Below are 10226 nucleotides of genomic sequence, written 5' to 3' on the forward strand. Positions count from 1 at the left end.
TATAAAACTGTAAAAAATTAACACCATAAAAATAAATCATCCAATCCAAAAAAAAAAAAAAGAGCAAATGAACTGAATAGATAGTTCTCTAAAGAAGAAATAGAAATGGCTGTTGCAATTCAAAGTTGAACTTTAACCCACCCCACACCTGCTTTGCTGGCATGGGGCCAATCTCCAGCAATAGATACATTTAATTAATCTTATATATTCTATCTTTATAAATTCTCTGTTGTTCTTTCCTGTTTAACAAGGCTGACATGTTGGCCATATCTTCCTGCTACCCCCACAGTTGGGACCAGCATCTGTAATTCTAACTCTTCCTGTCTCTTTAGATAAGGTAAGTACACACAACCTTTCAAGTATAAACTCCTTTGGTGATTAGTTTTTAGAAACAATTCCCAAATATGGTCTCTTTAAACTCCCTAATCAGTTACCTACCTCTTGCCTACAATCTTTTTTGAAAAATTTTATTTATTTATTTGAGAGCGACAAAGAGGAGAGAGAGAGAGAGAGAGAGAAAGAGAGGGAGAGAGAGAGAGAGAATGGGCATGCCAGGGCCTCCAGCCACTGCAAACGAACTTCAGATGCGTGTGCCCCCTTGTGTATCTGGCTAAAATGGGTCCTGGAAAATCGAGCCTCGAACCGGGATCTTTAGGCTCCACAGGCAAGTGCTTAACTGCTAAGCCATCTCTCCAGCCCTTGCCTACAATCTTGACAGTATATAGATAAGCCTTCCCTGAGATGTCCTCGCTTTAAGTTACTTAATTAGCTACTGCTATTTTAACATTTACCTATAACCTTAAAAATGAACAGATGTAGTTTTCCTAATAAAAAGACAAACACTCCTCTGGTCTATATGATTCTCCAACTGCAGTTTCCACCCTGAAAGGCAGCTCACAATCTTGTTTTTCAGAGAGATCTTTTGTCTGAGACTCAAATGGTCAATAAATAAATAATAATTTAAATTAGAAGTATACCTGAAGGGATATATTGTACCACAGAAATACTTGAACACACATTTTTTGCAGTGCTTCCATTTAAATATTTAAAAATACTTTTTACTGGAGAGTTTAGCATATGAACATACTGTAAATTGGTTAAATTTCCACTGGATTATCCTTTTATGTCCACTCTCCTCTGCTTCCATTCCACTGAAGTCATCTCAGTGAAGATATCAGTAATCACCATGGGGGTCAAGAATGCACCAGTCTGTTCATATCAAGCAGTGCCTCCCAGTATGCTTTACCCACCTTGTGGCTACTACATTTTTCCCACCCCTCTTTCACATTGTTCCCTGAGCCTTGGAGGAAGTGTTAGAAATATCTGTTAGTGTTGAGCTCCTGGTAGCCTCTTATTTTCTGCTTTAATGAGTTTTGTGTCTTGTCAGTATCTACCTCCTTCTCCCTGGGCAAAGTAGTCTTGCTGAAACGTTTGTAACAGTGGCTCAACTCTGGGTCACAAAGAGGTCTGGGTATACAAATGTTCCAGTAACTGATAATGCATAATGAAGATGTGGTACATATACACTATGGAGTTTTAGTCAGCTGCACATAAAAATAAAATTATGGAGGCTGGAGAGAAGGCTCAGCACTGAAGACATTTGCCTGCAAAGCCTAATGATCTGGGTTCAATTCCCTAGTACCCACATAAAGCCAGATGCACAAAGTGGCACGTGAATCTGATGTTCAATTGCAGCAGTTGAGGCCCTAGTGGTCCCATTCTCTCTGTCTCTCTTCTCTCTCTCTCTCTCTCTCTCTCTCTGCTTGAAATAAATAAATAATAAAATTATGAAATATGTAGGAAAATATATAGATCTGAAAATTATACCAAATGAGGTAACCCATGCTCAGAAATACAAACATTGAGTGTTCTCTCTCATGTGTGGATACTCTTAAGTTTTACATTTGTCTGCATATCAGAGTAAAAGTCAATAGAAGGGTCCATAAGGGTGAGAGAGGATTGAGACTTAAGGGGAGGGAATAGTGAATATGTAAATAGGACAGAATGCTTGAGGTGGGAAGATTTAAGTGGGATCAGAGGAGGAAGATGAAGGAAAGCCATTATGAAAAAGTCATATGGATGACCCAGCTATAGCACTCCTAGGCATATATCCAAAGGACTCATCTCATTTCCTTAGAAGTACGTGCTCAACCATGTTTATTGCCGCTCAATTTATAATAGCTGGGAAATGGAACCAGCCTAGATGTCCCTCAACTGATGAGTGGATAATGAAGATGTGGCACATTTATACAATGGAGTTCTACTCAGCGGTAAAGAAAAATGAAGGTATGAAATTTGCAGAAAAATGGATGGACCTGGAAAGGATTATACTAAGTGAGGTAACCCAGGCCCAGAAAGCCAAGTGCCACATGTTCTCTCTCATATGTGGATCCTAGCTACAGATGATTGGGCTTCTGCGTGAGAAGGAAAATACTTAGTAACAGAGGCCAGTAAGTTAAAAAGGAGACATAAAGGGAAGAGAAAGGAAGGGAGGAGGGTACTTAATAGGTTGATATTGTATATATGCAAGTACAATGGTTGAGACGGGGAGGTAATATGATGGAGAATGGAATTTCAAAGGGGAAAGTGTCAGGGGGGAGAGAGGGAATTACCATGGGATTTTTTTTTTATAATCATGGAAAATGTTAATAAAAATTTAAAAATTAAAAAAAGTCATATGGAAATATACTTCATCATTAGCTAATTACAAATATAATTACAATGAAAACTATAAATATAGAATCACAACTAATGGCAAATATAAAGAGATGTGATAGAAGAGGGGTTGGTTAGGGCAAAAGGATAAATGTGACATGTAAACAGAAGGAGGGAAAATACAGGGGGAGGGGAATTGGAGAAAAGAGAAAGGGGGCAGGAATCAACAAAAAACAAATTGCTCTGAAAATGATAAAAGTAAAAAAAAAAAACTTAAAAATGAATTTAGACAGAAGTACCCTGAGGGGGTAGATAATTGCTAGTGGAAGTCAGAGGTTGGTTAAAAAAACATAAAAAAAATAATCTCAGTGCCTGGGGTGGGATACCTCCCAATGAGTTGTTGGTCAGGAAGGCTCTCAATACAATTCAGGCCATTGGCAATGCTTTTGGTTGCCTACCAGAGGTGGTAGCTAGTAAGACCCAATCACTGAAGATACTATATGATTCAGTTCCAAGACATGGAGAAATCAAGCTATAACTGAGCTGAAATAGTCCTCCTTCCTGGAAAGGGCTATGCAGGCAGCTGGGGGGTGGGGGGGAAATCATCAACAGTTTTAACCAGCAGTGAGCAATACAATTGACAAGCCAGGAAAAAAATTGCCCACTGGTGCAACAGTGGCATGACTATGATGATGATTATCAACTGCTTTGTGATTGAATCTGGTATCTGCTCTACAGAATAGAACACATGCCTAGTACTAAAACCATAGTCAGAGGCCTATGGCTGTGAAGGTTATAGCCTCTAAAGGAGATGACACTAAGCTACTACAAGTGTTTGATCAAATGAATATTCTGGGACCATCAAATTATCCTCTAAATGTTGATGTTTCTGCCCAAAGATTAGTGGTGTTCTTGCCTTTGGTCAAAGAAGCCCTCCCCCCCAATTTTTTGGTTTTTACAAGGTAGGGACTCACTCTAGCTTAGGCTGACCTGGAATTCACTATGTAGTCTCAGGGTGGCCTCAAACTCATGGCGATTCTCTTACCTCTGCCTCCCAAGTGCTGAGATTAAAGGTATGTGCCACCATGCCAGGCTAAAGAAACCCCCTTTCTGCAGTGGTGGTGACTATATGGAGATTCAGAACTCAACAAATTGGAGAGGATAACTGACTATTGAGTGTTCTATACTAAATGAGACATCAATATCATCCCCATCTCAAAAGTCCTAATAAGGTTTTTAGATAAAAAGTCATTAACGATGGGGGCTATAGAGATGGCTCAGCAATTAAGGTGCTTGCCTGCAAAGTCTAATGACCAAAGTTGGACCTGAGTACCCACATAAAGCCAGATGTCCAAAGTGGCACATGCATCTGGAGTTCATTTGCAGTGGCTAGAAGCCATGGATCCACTCTCTTTCTCTGTTTCTGTCTCTCTCTATCTCTCTCTCTCAAACTGTTTTTTAAAGTCATTAAAGAGACATCCAACCAAATTGGTAGATTAGAAGCCATGGTAGACCACCAGGGAAAAAGGAGATAAGATTTTGGGGTTCACTTAGTACAGGGGATCTACCAGAACCCCCATCTGACTGGGTGGACATGGAGGTGTACATATAGGGAATCTCACTGATTACCACATGCTGTGCAACACAGCTAGAGCCCAAAAGCAGGCAACCTACTGCCTTTGTACAACTGCATGGAGTGCAAGTACAGTGGGTGGAGCAGGCAGGAGGGTGATTTCCCATCCTCCACACACATGCACACTCAGACCCACAATCAGCTCATGAAGCTTGATTTCAACAAGCAATGAGGCTAGGGCACACACTTGCCCAGGCAAGTGGCCTGATCCCTACTCACACACAGGTGGGCTGTACCTCCTGATCTCCACATGTGGTACAGCTAGGGGCAAACATAGTCTGATAGCCTTCCTGATCTCCACACGGGAGGGTGGGGTGTGCTGGGGCTGGTGATCTGCCTGACCATTGCACACTATCCTATTGGGACATGCAGACAAGCAGGCAATCTGCATGAACATCACAAACATCCCAGCTTAGGTCCATGCACAAGTAGGTAGTAGGCCTGATGTTTATGTGCCATGTGCACATGCAGGGACTCTGTCTGAATCCCACATGCAAAGTGGTGCTCAGCAAATCAGTGCCTTCTGCACACTTGGTGAGGTCAGGGCAGATTCACCAACAGAGACCCAAATCATCTACACTGCCACATAAACCAGACATCCCCACATATACCCTGATTAAGGCCCAGCCCAACAGCAAGATTCCCCACCACCCCGAGCCTACCAACAGCAGCTGCATCCAATCCCACCACCAAGGGCCAGCAAGCAAGGAGCACAGGTAGAATAGTACCCTTCTTGGAAAGGAACTTGGCCAGGCTTCACAGAGTCTCACACAAAACCAGTAAGACACAGTGAACACAAGGAAGACCCTCTCCAGACCCAAAGGCACCCAACCAAAACCTACGGAAATAATGCTATCCCTCTCCCATCTGGACAAAACTTGAACAGACCAATCATCCAAGTTCTCAGAAGAGCCACTAATTACTATATCATTAACAAAACACCTACATCAAGATGGGAAAACCCCAATACAAAACAAACAATGCAAGACAACAAGCCAAGAGATCTACACCAAGAATGCATTGTCCCAGTGCTTGCTTCAGCAGCAAATTTACTAAAATTGGAACAATACAGAGAAGATTAGCATGGCCCCTGAGCAAGGATGACACACAAATTAGTGAAGAATGCCTAATACCACAGTAGAAGCCTCCAATGAAAACATAAAGGATACTCCAGACATAGAGTCACAGAATGAAAGCATGATAAGCATATTAAACAAACAATGAGACCATGAAGAAATGCATGGAAGAATTGGAAGAAAAATCAACAAAAACCCAATAAGTACATAAATGAAATGCAAGAGAACCACCACCAACAAAAGAAAGCTCTCATTACTCATCTCAATGCAATTGAAGAAAATCAGAGATCTTAATCAACAGATAAACTAATTGAACAAATAGATGAGCTCAATAGTCAGTGGATTAAGCTTAATGAGGACATGATCAAATGCAGGAGGAAATTTCAAGAAACAACAACAAAGTCAAACCAGGACCTGAAAATGGAACTCAATAAAGGGATGGAAATGATGGAGAAAAATGCATTAGAGAACAAAAATCAAAAAGCCCTTAAAAAAAAAAAAGATCATGTTGAGGACAGAATTTCAGACCTTGAATACAAGACAGATAGAATTGATTGGGTGTTCAAAAACTATGATAAGTACAAAAAACTCATGTGAGCTGGGCTTGGTGGTGCACACCTTTAATCCCAGAGCTTGGGAAACAGAGATAGGAGGATTGAAGTGAGTTCAAGGCCACCCTGAGACTACATAGTGAATTTCAGGTCAGCCTGGGCTACAGTGAGACACTACCTTGAAAAAACAACAAAAAATCATGTGAATAGAATATGAGAGAATTGTGAGATACCATAAAAACGCCAAATATGCAGATCCATGGGCATACAAGAATGGAAAGAAATATAGGTTAAGATATAGAGAATATCTTCAACAAAATTATTTATGAAAATTTTCCTACTCTTGCAAAAGAGAACCCCATCCAGACACAAGAAGCTCACACAACACCCAATATGACCAAAGAAGAAAGTCTCCATGACACATTACAGTTAAAACTCTATAAACAGTGCTGGAGAGATGGCTTAGTGGTTAAGATGCTTGCCTACAAAGGCAAAAGACCTAGGTTCAATTCCCCAGGAAGGCACATAAGCCAGATGCACAAGGTGGCTCATGTGTCTGGAGTTCATTTGCATTGGCTGAAGGGCCTGGTGTGCCCATTATCTCTCTACCTACCTCTCTCTCTCTAGTAAATAAATAAAAATAAAATATTTTGAAAAACACTATAAACAAATTAAAAAATTAGATACAGGCATATAAAAACTCTATAAACTTTGAAAACAAAGAGATTGCTAAAAACATCAAGAGAACAGCTCCTTATGTAATAAAGGTAAGCCCATCAGAATTACATCCAATTTTTCAATAGAAATTCTAAAAGCCAGAAGAGCTTGGAATGGAGTAGCCCAAAGCTTCAAAGACTATGGCTACCATCCCAAACTACAATACCTCATAAAATTATCACTTATAACAGACAGTTAAAGGAAAACTTCCCATGATATAAACCAGTTCTATGAATATATAAACACAAGCAAAACCTACAGAGGATACTTCAGGGAATGCTCCACACCTAAGAATTGAACAATCAACCTCAAGAGCCTATTAGAAGGAAAATTAGAAGTAAAAACTACATCAGGATTTTGGAGACTTCCGGTCAAGATGGCATCCACCTAACCATGCCACAGCTCCCTGGGAAGGAAAGACAAGGCATTAAGGGTTCACTGGGTCTTTTAGGGGAGAGCAATCTCTAAAAGAATGCCAGTGGAAGGGTATAGAGGGGAAATAAAAGGGAATCGGCTGATTCCCACACTCTCAGTAGCCCACCAGTCCCCTAGCCACAGTCACAGCCTCACGATACTCCCACACTTACTGCAGGAAAGGGGACCCAGGCCAGCATAGTTCCACTTGCCTCACAGTGCAGGGCTGATCGCCTGGCTACCCCTGCCCACAAGTGACCTTGGGGTGGCTTTGCCCACTGGCTCGTGTGCATTCAGGCTTTATCCATCCATCTGACCAACTGCAAGTGGGAACCCACGCCACCCATCCACCGTGTAAGCTCAGCCCACTCCCCCCATCTGCCTGCTTGCTGCTCTGGCCGCCTGTCCATGCATGAACTCAGGCCCATTCCAACTGCCCACATGTGAGCTCAGGCTTGCTTGGCCAGTCTGCCTGTGCAACCTCAGGCCCAAACCCTGTCTGCTCACTATGCATGTGAGCTCAGTCTGTGCCCATCTGCCCACTGCACCACTCTGACTGCCCATCCATGCAAGAGCTCAGTCCTGTTCCATCTGCCCACATGCGAGCTCAGGCCTGTTCTGCCTGTCTGCCATGAAAGATCAGGCCAGCTTTGTCCATCCACCTGTGTGAGCTCAGGTCCAATCCCTTCTGTTTGCCTACCACCCCTGCGAGCTCAGGCTGATCCACCCACCCACACATGAGCTCAGGACTGCAGATGCCTGCAAGCTCAGGCCTGCTCCCGCAAGAGGAACCACTTCTCCCACACATCACTATCCATCAAGACCACAGTCCTACTCTCCCTGCCACACACAGCACAAAAGAAATAACATGAAAAAAATGCAAGTAAATCCAGTAAGATCACCCAGTCCTAGAACGAACGTCACTAATCAAACATAGAAAAGACATTAGGATCAAAACACCTAAATGAAGCTACGAGTAATGCAACCCTGACCAAGCTACTGGTAGAACTTGTAGAAAAGCAACAAAGGACCAATAATCATATGGATGGTGCCATCACTAGACTAGACCTAATAGATAAGAAAATGGAAGGAGTTCAAAGACAGTTAAGAGATATGAAGGACAGTGAAAAAAACGAGGCCCTCCAAAATCAGTTGGCAATGCTAAATGAAGACATAAAGAAATGCAAGTATGAATTCCAAGAAGCATCAAGAAAATCAGAAAATGAAGTAAAAAAGGAACTTGACAGAGGGATGGAAACTATACATAGAAAAGTAGTAGAAAATGCAAACCAAATTGAACAAGCCCAAAACTCTTTAGAAGCTCCCAAGAATAGTGTCAGCCATGTGGAGGATAGAACCTCAGATCTGGAAGGCAAGACAGAAGAAACAGTTCGAGAATTCAAGTTTCAATAAATTCAAAAATTTCTGTGAACAGAACATGAAGGAATTGTGGGATACCCTTAAACATCCTAACATCCGGATCACAGGAATACCAGAAGGGGAAGAAATTCAGACCAAAGCATGGAGAACTTATTTAACAAAATAATCAAAGAAAACTTTCCCACTTTCTCAAAAGAAAGGCCTGTCAAGATACAAAAACCTAACAGAACTCCAAACAGGTTGGACAAAAGTAGAAACTCTCCAAGACATATTGTCATTAAGACTCTAAACATTGACACCAAAGAGAAAATCCTAAAAGCAGCTAGGGAAAAACAACACATCACTTTTAAAGGTAACCCACCAGAATTACTTCAGACTTCTCAATGGAAACCCTGAAAGTCAGAAGGGCCTTGAATGGAACACTGCAAATTCTAAGAACCTATGGCTTCCAACCCAAACTACTTTACCCAGCAAAAGTCTTCCTCATAATAGATGGTGAAAGAAAAACTTTCCATGACAAAACTCAGCTTTACAATTATATGAACACAAAACCAAATCTACAGAGAGATTTTTCAGGAAATTCTCCACACAGAAGAATCAAATAATCAACCTCAAATGGCTACAAGAAGCAGTCACAATAACCAGACTCAGAGAAGGGGAAAAACACTTCAAAGTCCATGAAACACCAAACCACATATACCAACACAATATGGCAGGGATCAAATCAAATCTCACAGTCATTACCCTAAATATTAATGGCCTTAATTCACCCATCAAGAAACACAAACTAGCAGGGTGGATCAGAAAATTAGACCCCTCAATCTGTTGTCTTCAAGAAACCCACCTTACCACTAAAGACAAACACCTCCTCAGGGTGAAAGGGTGGAAAACGATATTCTAAACAAATGGGAATAAGAAACAAGGAGGCATAGCTATACGAATATCGAATAAAATAGACTTCAAACCAAAAATAATCAAAAAAGACAAAGAGTTTTCCAATCCACCATCTGCAATGGGGCCAAAGCCAAGATGCAAATTTTCATGAAAACCCTTACAGGGAAGATCATCACGCTTGAGGTTGAACCCCCGGACACTATAGAAAATGTAAAGGCCAAGATCCAGGATAAGGAAGGAATTCTTCCTGATCAGCAGAGGCTGATCTTTGGTGGAAAGCAACTGGAAGATGGGTGTACTTTCTCTGACTACAATATTCAAAGGAGTCCACCCTTCATCTTGTGCTGAGACTTCATGGTGGTGCTAAAAAAAAAAAATGAAGAAGAAGTCTTATACCACTCCCAAGAAAAATAAGCCCAAGAGAAAGAAGGTTAAGATGGCTGTCCTGAAATATTGTAAGGTGGATGAAGATGGTAAAATAGTCACCTTCGTCAAGAGTGTCCTTCTGATGAGTGTGGGGCTAAGTTTTTTTATGGCCAGCCACTTTGACAAACATTACTGTAGCAAGTGTTGTCTGACTTACTGCTTCAACAAACCAGAAGACAAATAAATAATTGTGTATAAGTTATTGAAAGCCTCAGACATTAAAAAAAAAAAGACAAAGAAGGCCACTTCCTACTATCAAAGGAACAATCCATCAAAAGGATACCACAATCATAAATCTTTATGCACCAAACACAGGGGCACCACAGTTCATAAAAAAATATATACTTGGCAATAAAACATAAATAACAACCAACACCATCATAGTTGGGGCCTTCAATACACCATTATCAGTAAGCTCAACAGGGAAGTAAGAGAGCTCAACAAAACCATAGAACACTTAGACCTAATGAACATTAATAG

General features: G+C 41.2%; 1 non-coding gene and 1 pseudogene across 1 annotated transcript; both read left to right on the forward strand.

Moving 5' to 3' along the window:
* The first annotated feature begins 5320 nt into the window (after window positions 1-5320).
* LOC123456826 lies at window positions 5321-5423 on the forward strand. Its single transcript, XR_006634704.1, has one exon. It is a non-coding gene; the product is annotated as a U6 spliceosomal RNA (small nuclear RNA).
* Window positions 5424-9455: 4032 nt separating this feature from the next.
* On the forward strand, window positions 9456-9930 carry LOC101612990 (annotated as a pseudogene).
* The last annotated feature ends 296 nt before the right edge of the window (window positions 9931-10226 follow it).

This window comes from Jaculus jaculus, chromosome X (assembly GCF_020740685.1).
Source record: "Jaculus jaculus isolate mJacJac1 chromosome X, mJacJac1.mat.Y.cur, whole genome shotgun sequence".
Lineage (NCBI taxonomy): Eukaryota > Metazoa > Chordata > Mammalia > Rodentia > Dipodidae > Jaculus > Jaculus jaculus.